Here is a 9,892-nt window from a genome sequence, read left to right on the forward strand (position 1 = left end):
GTACACACACACACACACACACACACACACACACTCTCTCTTTCTCTCTCTCTCTCTCTCTCTGTCTCTGTCTCTGTGTTGGGACTGTGCGTGCCATTTAGTTGATTCTGTCGGGAAAGGAATTCCGTTCTCACTGCCCTCACAGTGTGGCTCCCAGTCCAGGCCGCATGTGGTCCCTGGGGCTGTGGGGAAGACGGCTGGGGCAGGGCACACGGAGAGCCTGGGGCAGTGTGGTCCTCCAGGTGAGCTTGCGCAGTGCCCGGCCCCTCCTGGGTGTTGGGAGCAAAGGCGGGAGGCGGGGCTGAGCTGTCCCGAGGGAGAGACTGTGGACACCTCGGCCCGCTTCCTGGTCCTCTGTCCTTTGGTCTCTTAGCTTTTGAAGGTGGTGAGAGCAAAGAAGGACTCCACAGAAGAAAGCGCAGGCCATGGCTGCCCCGGGCTGCCCTTCCTCTCCCTCCTCTCTGTTGCTGCCCGGGCGTGGCTGCCCCCGGCTGCCCTTCCTCTCCCTCATCTCGGTTGCTGCCTGGGCGCGGGATGACTCCCTGGGAGGACCACGTCCTCTCAGAGGACCTTCTTGCTGGGGGTGTAGGGCGGTTGGCGTCGTGAACGTCCTCCCTTGTCCGGCCGGCAGCGTGGTGTCCAGCGGCACGCAGGGCCAGGGCTGCCCATCTTCCTGAGCATCCCTGGCACGGGGTGTGCGCTGGCGGGGCGCGGCTTTTTCCCAGGACAGGGCTCTGTCCCTCCCTCTAGAGGAGGCGTGCCTCTGGTGGCCGGGGGAGCGTGTGGCCTCCCTTGGGGATGCTCTTCTTTCCCAGAGCATAGGAGCCTCACTCCCGCAGCCCAGCAGCAGGCGGGCACCAGAGCAGCTGGCCTCGGGGCGTTGGCCCCATGAGCTCCGGTCCCGGGAGAGGTGCCAGGAGTGGGGCTCGCTCCCACCCCCCGCCCTTGCCGCCCTGTCCGCAGGTCAGGTCAGCTCGGGGTCACTCACGGCTGCTCCCTGGGCCCTGGCGCCTGATGGGGAGGCTCCAGCCCCAGCCCTGCAGACTGGTTCTGGCTGGGAGGAGTTTTCTGCTCGGCGCCTGCTGTGTGGCAGGTGTTCTCGTGACCGCGGTCATGTTCACTAGCTTCATGGACGTGGACGTGCTCACGCCCACCAAGCGCTGAGAGTGCCGGGGCACGCGGCGGAGGTCCTGTGGGTCCTGCCTGTCATCACAGGCTGTCCCCGCCCTCCCTGCCCGGCCCGCTCCCGCCTCCTGGAAGCAGGACGTCGGCTGGGTCCGTGTGGCCCCGTGCAGTGGCCCGGGTCTCGGGGTGCTGTCTGCAGAGTGCCCCCACGTGGCTCTGTGCTGTTGTGACGGAGACCCAGGCACTTCTCCGGACGTGGGCCTGCAGCAGGGGTTGAAAATGCTTTGTGATGAAACCCTTGTTTTCAAGTACATTCTCTTGTTCCTGCTGGAAGGCCTCCTACCTTTTTGGCTGAAGAAGTGCTGGGCTCAGCTGAGTTCTGTTGAGAGCTCTGGCGTTTATAATCCATACAAAAATAAATGTGTCCTCTTGTTGTGACCTTGCTGGCTTTCGTGCACTTCCTTCCAGGCCCACCACTTGTAGCTGGGCTTAATGTACGATTGTCAGCCCCACCAGGCAGGAAGGCCCCTGAGCCCTAGCTTGTGCGCGGCCGTGGAGATGTTGGGGTGCTGTGTATCATTTCTTCTCGTGTGTTGCCTCCTCACTGGATGTGTGGGTGTAGGTGGGAGCATTGGTGGTTTTCGGGCCCTGAGTCTGAACTGTCGCCAGGAAGACAGCGGGCCCCGGTTCACAGCACACGGCACTCTCTTGTGAGGTGGCGCCGTGTAAGGGCGCAGCCCACCGCCTACTGTGGAGCCCGTGGAGCTCACGTCCGCTCACGCTCCACCCCGGGCCCTGCCCGGCCATCAGGCTGGGGCCTGCTGGGCCCACGTGACCGTCCACACGGTTGAGAGCAGGGGCATGCACAGGCCAGCCCAGGGCCCCCCGCACCCTCCTCGGTTCCTGCTTGGGGGCTGAGGCAGGTCCAGCTGCCCTCCCAGCTGGAGCCCCCGTGGGGTGCAGACATGCTCATGGGACCCGCGTGGACTCTTTCAGGATGGAGCAGCAGGGGCCTGATGGGGTCTGCCATCAGCCTGCTCCTGTGTGCGGGTCTGCCCCACTCCTGTCAGCACAGCCAGGACCCGTGGGCACAGGGCTGACCGGGGCCAGCGTGGCCGGCCCTGCACGTGGTGGTCAGAGGCCCTCTCTCTGCCGCCAGCCGGGTGACCGCAGCTGCTCTCTTGGGGGTCTCCAGGCCTTAGTCTGGCCCCGCCGCCTCCCCCTGGGGGCTGTGGCTCCTCGTGGGCAGGGGGCCACGTCCTGGCATCTGTTCCTGTTGTGCCCGCAGTGCTGGCTGCGTTGTAGGAGCAGGCTCTGCTGTGAGGGCCATGGTGACGCATCTCCACAGTGCCCTTGCCCCGCGCCTGCCCAGCAGGGAGGGGAGAGCAGGGCTGGGTGCGCAGCTGTGTTTGCCCAGCGTCCGTGGGCCCTATGGTGTCAGCGCACAGCAGGACACTGAGTCTGCGGGCGTCCCCAGCTTTCTGCTGATTGGCTGTAATCAGGGTCCCAGGGTCCTCCCGTAGCACAGCAGATGGGAGAGCAGCGGTGATCACCAGGCCCCTCCCATCCACCGGGAGCTGAGCGACCTGCCGGGAGCAGCTCACAGGTAGCACTGCAGTTTTCCACCTCGTGTATTTTTCTCAGAAGTCTGGGTCACTTGGTTTCTAATGAAAACAATAAAATATCCCCTCAAATGAGGTTTGGAGGGGTCTGGGCTAGAGACTGCACCCTGGCCTTTGTGAGCCTGTGCTGGAGCAGGCGGGTCCTGACTGCTTGCACGGCCCACGGCCCTGCCCGCGGGACCTGACCCAGGAATCACTTGTGGGTGGTGTGACCACACCAGGGTCACGACTTCCCTAGGCTCCCTCTGGGTGGGCCCACGGTTCCCTGGGCTGACCCAGCTCCAGGGCCTCGGGCCCTCCTAGACCCAGGCACCCATGGGTGGGATTGGGGAGCTTATGTCTTTATCTTTGGTTCGCATCTTCCGCAAACCAGCAGAGTACTGACCGTGTCGTACTCCTGCCCAGAAGACCCTCTGGACGCCGTTGTCTGAGGGATGGAGTCCTCATTTCCCTCCATCCCCACCCGCACTTGTGGGTGCCCCTTGCTCTGAGCCTCTGATGCCAAAAGCCCTGCCTCGGCTCCTTGGCTTGGAGAACCTCCCGCCTGCCCGCCCGGCTCCTGTGTGGCTTTCTGGTCACGGCGCTTAGAATATTTGACCTCCAGCTTCAGGGCCCAGACGCAAATGAGGGCAAGGGTTGAGCTTCCCAGCCATCTTCTTAAAGGTGCTTGCCCTATCCGTTAGAGAAACGAAGGGGGCTAGCCTGGCAGTCCAGTGGCTGGACTCGGCTTCCACTGAAGGGGCCAGGCCCTGGTTGAGGAACCGGAGACCCTGCATGCTACTTGGTGTGGCCAGAAAAAAAAATTAAGAAAATGATCCCATTTCCAATAACATTGAAAAGAATAAAATATTTATGATAAACTAAGGAGATGAAAAATTTGTATGTTGAAAACTATAAGACGTCAATTAAATAAATTGAAGGCATAAAAGATATTCTGTGTTCATGGATTAGAAGAATTAATGTGGTTAAAATGTCTACACTCTCTAAAGCAACCTAGAGATTCAGTGTAATCACTATCCAAATTCCAATGGCATTTTTCACAAAAATATAAAAAATGATTGTAGAATTTGTATGGAAACACAGAAGACCCCAAAGCAACTGTGAAAAAGAACAAACTTGGCGGCATCACATGCAATGATTTGAAACCACATTATAAAGCAGCAGTGATCAGAACAGCGTAGTGCTGGTAAAAACAGCCATGATCAACTGAACAGAATCGTAGCCCGGGGCGGGGGCGGGGGAACAGCCGTCTGTGTGTGTGTGTGTGTGTGTGTGGTCAGTTACTTTACAGCAAAGGAGCCAAGAATGTACAACGGGCAGAGGATGGTCTCTCTAACAAATGTTACCGAGAAAACGGCATGCACATGCAAAAGAGTGAAACTGGACCACTGTGTTTTGCCACATACAAAAATGAACTTAAAGTGGATTAAATATTTGAACCTAACACATGAAACCTTAAAACTTGCAGAAGAAAACATAGGCAGTATGTTGACATTGCTCTTGGTGACGATTGTTTTTTGCATTTGACACCAGAAGGAAAGGCAGCAAAAGCAAAAATCAGTGGGGTGACATTAACTCAGAGCCTGCGCACAACGGAGGCTGCCAGCAGAGGGAGAGAAGGGCAGCAAATAGCCCATCCGACACGGGCTTCAGATCCAAAACACACCGTGCGCTAAGGTGCACAAGAGACCTAAACAGATGTTTCCCAGAGGAAATACACAGATGGCCAACAGGCACATGAAGAGATGCTCAATACCACTAATCATCGGGAAAACGCACGTCAAAACCACACTGAGCTATCACCTCACCCGTCAGAATGGTTGTTGTGAAAAAGACGAGAGGTCTCAAGAGTTGGTGCAGATGTGGAGAAAAGGAAGGCTTTGTGCAGGGTTGGTGGGAATGTCAGCTGGCACAGCCACCATGGGAAACAGTGTGGAGGGTCCTCCGGAAACTGGAAATGGAGCTATTGCCTGATGCATCAGCCCGCTTTTAGGAGCATATCTGAAGGAAATCGTATTCTTGAAGAGAGTTCTCTACGTCCGTGTAGACGTCTCTACATCCGCTGCAGCGCTAGTTGCAGTTGCCAAGATACAGAAGTGTCTTCAGTGTCGATTGGTGGGCGAACGGATGGGGAACACGCGGCCTGCACGTGTGGGCACAGAGACCCCTAGGGAGGGGAAAGGCCAGCCGCCTGGGGAGGCGTGGTGCACGCGGCCCCGGCAGAAGGCACATCCAGACCCCATCAGAGAACAGAGGAACGGGCAGGGAGGATGCGCCCCAGGCCCCTGGGGAGAGCCTGGCCACACTGCTCGTGGCTGTAGTCGAGGGGCCGTCCACGACGCAAGACCGCGCGTCTCTGCTGGCCTCCTGTAAGTGGACAGGCACACGTACGGAAATACCCTGAGGGTGGAGGTGAACACCCTTTACCCTTAGCATGCACGTGTGTAGGCTCCAGCCTTCCCAGGATGTGGGCCGAAGCCCTGTTCAGGTGGAGGCGCAGGGCAGTGTGGACGAAACAGGGAGGAGAGGCTGCGGGAGCAGGTAGGCTGCGGCTCCAGGGCCAGAAGCAGAGAGGCTGGGGAACGGGCGACAGGGATGTGGAGGGCACTCAGTCGTGTCCGACTCTCTGAGGCCCCTTCTCCAGGGGCTCTTCCCAACACAGGGATGGAACCCAGGGCTCCTGCATTGTGGGCAGATTCTTTACCAGCTGAGCCGCCAGTGAAGCCCAAGAATACCGGAGTGGGTAGCCTATCCCTTTTTCAACAAGATGGGTCGCCATATAGACATCAGCTGCGTGAGCGACTCAGCCTGTTTCTTACTGAAGGATTTTGAAAGCAGCCTCTGTTGATGAAAATCAGTGAGATCCTTCTTTTTGTCTCTGCTGGTTCTGAGTGTTTGGGTTGAAGCTGTCCATAGGAGAGGCCACCCCCGCGCTCCTGTCTGCAGCCCTGCCTCCGCTCTGGGTCACCAGCTGGTGCTGTTAGAGCCCCTTGATCTGATTGTGAGGCCAGGGGGCCAGTGTCCACTGGGGTTTCTGGGCAGGCTTTGCTCCAGCACGCTTCCTGTCCCAGCAGACCTCACATGACCCCCTGGCGACCCTCCCAGTAGAGACCTGACATGTGTCCTGGGGGGGCCCGGCTGTCCCCACAGCGCCCCCCTCACAGATTCCCAGAACCTGCTGGACCCAGTGTAGTTCCTCCTTCCATCCCGTTCAGTGTCTCGTTCTTCCCTGCTTCTCCACTGGGTGGCCAGCAATGCCCAGAAAGGCCCCGCCCGCGTCGCCATCCCATGCTCCTGCAGCGTCGGGCCCCTCCAGCCGTCCCTCTGGAGGCAGGCAGGGAGGGCTCACGTCTGTGTGTCGGTCTCTGGGTCCGGCCTGGGGAGGTGCCCACTGCAGCCTGCACCCTGCCCCCCTCTGCCATCCCCGGCCTTACGCTGGCATCCCCACACAGCAGCCTGCCCTCGACCAGGGCCTCTGCTGAGACAGGTCTGCCTGGCCCTGTGCCTTGGAGGGGAGCCGAGGCTGCCCCTTTGGTGGGTCCCTACTGCGCCCTGCAGAGCTTCCTGTGAGCCGCAGGGGTCTGAGGTGTGACAGCAGCCCCTCTGTGATGGGAACAGAGCGAGTGCTGGGCTCCAGGGCAGCTCAGGACGTGGCAGCTTGCTGCTTCCCCCGGCTCAGCCGCCCTGGGTGACCAGGGACCTGGAGAGAGGGAAGCACACCCTCGGCTTCCTGAGAGCCAACAGACAGGTGAGCGAGGCCCCGCTGGGCCGCTGCGCGCCGCCTCTCGTTCCGGGTGTCCTCTGGCCCCCGGGGGAGTGTCCTCCTGGGCCGTGGTGGCCAGGCCTGTCCTCCGTGCTCAGAGGAGCCGGCGAGAGGCGGTGCCGGTCTCCCGCAGCGGCCACACGCAGGATGAGAGCGCGATCTGCAAAGCCTGACGTGGCCTCTCTGAGTGCTGGCCTGAGACCCTCCCTTCTGGAGCTCACGGTCTCGCCTCCCAGGTCGGGCTTGGGCACACACTTCTGGGCACCGTGTGTCTTGTTCCCTCCTCACAGGGCGAGGGGGAGAGAGCAGGTGTGAGCCTTTGCCTTTCTAGGCTGTGGACACAGTGACAAAGGCCACAGGCTGGCCTTGGGCAGCCTGGAGCACAGGGGCTCTGGCCGTGACGCCTCTGAAGAGACACTGTCCTGTCAGCCCTTTGGTTTCTCTGCATCAGTATACGCAAGTCTGGATAAATGCTTGACTCCTTGCCTCTGCTTACCAGCTCTCAGAATTAAGTGTTGATCCTGTAACGCCTTCTCCAAGTAACCAAGGTTTAAGGTATATATTTTACTAAGAACTGACGGATTGAAACAGTCTCAGCCTTGGAGTCTACTGCAGCTCTGATCCTCCTTGATGGTCGCTCTGCCCCATCCGTGGCCTCTGGGCGCTGATTCAAGCTGGTTCCAAGCCTTGTGACAGTGACTCTCGGGGCTTCGGAGGGTGACCCTGCTCTCTGCTGTGACAGCGAAGCCCCGGCTGGAGCCCGCCTTTCCTCTGAGGAGCCTGGTTTCTTGTGGTGGGAATGGCTCGTAGAGACCACGTTCCCGGTGCCAGGGGCGCCCACTGCTTTGGGATGGTCGTCGTCTCTGGGACTTCCCAGGAAACAGACAACGCGTGGAAAGACTGAAGGTGCCCTGGAGTCACGCTGGCCCTCCCTATCCCACTGCAGGGCCTGGGGCTTCCACAGGAGACCTGGCCCACTCTGTAGCCGTCCCTCACCACGCTGAGGAGCCAGGGGCTCAGGCGCCTGCTGACCGAGCCCCGTGACTCCCCCTTGTCTGGACAGGGACCTCTCCTGCCAACAGCGGGGCTGGGGCGGCGGGTGTCCAGGCCCCTCAGTCCTGTCTGAGTTATACGTGACAGTTTTTATTTTCAGGAGTAGATCTTCCTGGCATGCTGTCCTGATACAGAGGCTGTTCTGATTCTTATTTATTTGTTCTCTGTGTTGTCTTTATGTTTTGAAAGAGAGCTCCACTTTAAAAAAGCACAACGCTTGTTTATCTGTGAGTGTGTCTCAGACTTCGCTGGGTCCTCGCTGCTGTGCGTGGGCCTGCCCTGGCTCTGGCACGTGTGGGCCACGCTGGTCGCCGCACGCAGCTTCTCACGCGGTGGCGGCTCCTGGTGCGGAGCACACGCGGTCGGTGTGCGGCTTCAGGAGTTGCAGCTTGTGGCTCAGTGGCTGTGGCCCCCAGGCTCCAGAGCACAGGCTGAGTAGTTGACAAACGGGCACAGTCGCCCCTCAGCATCTGAGGTCTTCCTGAGTCGGGAGTCAGCCCTGTGTCTTCTGCATTGGCAGGCGGATTCTTACCCTCTGTGCCACCAAGAAAGTTCTCTGTGTTGTGTTCTAATAACTTGGGATCAGACTCCACCCATCACCTTCATTGGATCTCTTTTTAAATAGTGAGTTTTCTCGTGTGTGTATGTCTGTGTGCCTTGGGTGCCTACACCAGCCTTTTCAGTTCTGCGCTCTAGAGGTGCCGCTTCCGTCATCAGAGGTGACAGAGTCCGGCTGGGTCGGCCTCCCCGTGCAGGCTCCCCCTCGGAAAGGAGCTATTTGGGTTGGCCCGGGCTGGCCTGTCCACACCGTCAGACCTCACCGTGTCGGGGTCCGCCTGAGCCCAGACGCCTCCATGCTGGGCGCCTTCCATGCTTTCCGGGCACCTGTGTTCGGTGGCGGGCTCCCTGGCATTCACAAAGGCCCTTGCCCTCCCTGCTCTCTCCACACGCCGTGCTGCCCCGTCATGTGCTTTATGCGCGGAGACGTTTCCTGTGGTTGCTGCGCACGTGTTTCAGATCCCTCTTTGAGGACGTCAGCAGGGGCACCGAGCAGCTTCTCTGCCCATGGAGGGAGTCGCTTTGGGGGAACTGGCCCCAGAGCCAGCACAGGTGTCCCCCTGTTGTCCCCTCGTCTCTCAGCTTTCTCTCTCTCCACATGAGCAGCATTTTCGTTTCCCACCTGTCTGCTCTGCCCGGGGCAGCCGTGGTCACAAAGCTCCCTGACCTGCGGTGGGCCCTGTGTTCGGGGCAGCAGGAATTTGATCGTCTGTGTGGGACAGGCAGGGTCTCCCTGGGTGAGAGGCTGGGATCGGGCCTCTGAAGGGCTCCAGGGAGACCCGGAGCAGGGAGCCTGACCCGGAGCGGGGAGCCCCTGCCCCAGCTCCACGTCCAGGTGCTGGGGTGCGGAGCTGCCAGCGCCAGGCTCGAAGCTGAGCTGAGGCTCCTGGAGGGAAAGACGGGAGGGAACCTGGTGCAGCAGGAAGGCCCCGGGCGGGCCCGCTCCCCAGCTCGAGGTTTTCTCGTCGACCTGTCTTGACTCTTAAACCACCAAACCCGCTGGATCTGGAGAATTGCAGACCTGGGAAATGCTGGAGCCTGAGACAGACACAGAAAGGGAACCACGGTCCCAGGGTGGCGAGCTGGATGGCGATACTGGGTGTTGGTGTGACAGTTCTGTAAGACGTGTTTGGGAAGGGCATTTATTCATTAAGTGGACACTTTGAATAACTGTTTGGAGTAGAACTTGAAAAGCACTCCAAAAATAGCAGCCTTCATTTGAAGTTCACGACCAGCCTGTGGAAACACGGATTCATTGAACACACTTGAGGGCAGCACGCTTGGAGAGCGCTTCCCGTTGGCTGTTTTCAGGCACACTTGGCGTTTCTTTCGACTGTCTCCTCAGCACTGTCGCAGGCCCTGGTGCCCACTGTGCCGTCTGCACCAGGCTCTCGTGTGCCCCCTGCGTGTACAGGAAGGATCCCAGCGGACGCCCGCGGCCGGCGGGGCCCAGGCCCAGGCCCTGTGTGGACCGCCGCAGGTGGAGGGCCAGAGGCCGCGGCCGCCTGCTCTGGAGGCCTCTGTCAGCGGTGATCATGACCCCTGGTAGACGCAGTCTGTCACGTGACCTAGGGTGCACTCTGTGCACGCGTGTGGTCTGTGCTCCCGCCGCGTGCAGTGTCAGGGCAGGGATGAGACGCAGCCTGACCCGGCCTTGCAGCCACTGCTGTTGGGACGGGCCTGGGCCAAGCACAGCCCCGCCTGGGGGTCCATGGGCGCTGGGCCCCCGAGGCGCCGGGACCTGGGCGGTCCTCTGCAGTCCCTGGTGGCC

Source organism: Bison bison, unplaced genomic scaffold, assembly GCF_000754665.1.
Source record: "Bison bison bison isolate TAMUID 2011002044 unplaced genomic scaffold, Bison_UMD1.0 scf7180017864080, whole genome shotgun sequence".
In the NCBI taxonomy this organism is placed as follows: domain Eukaryota; kingdom Metazoa; phylum Chordata; class Mammalia; order Artiodactyla; family Bovidae; genus Bison; species Bison bison.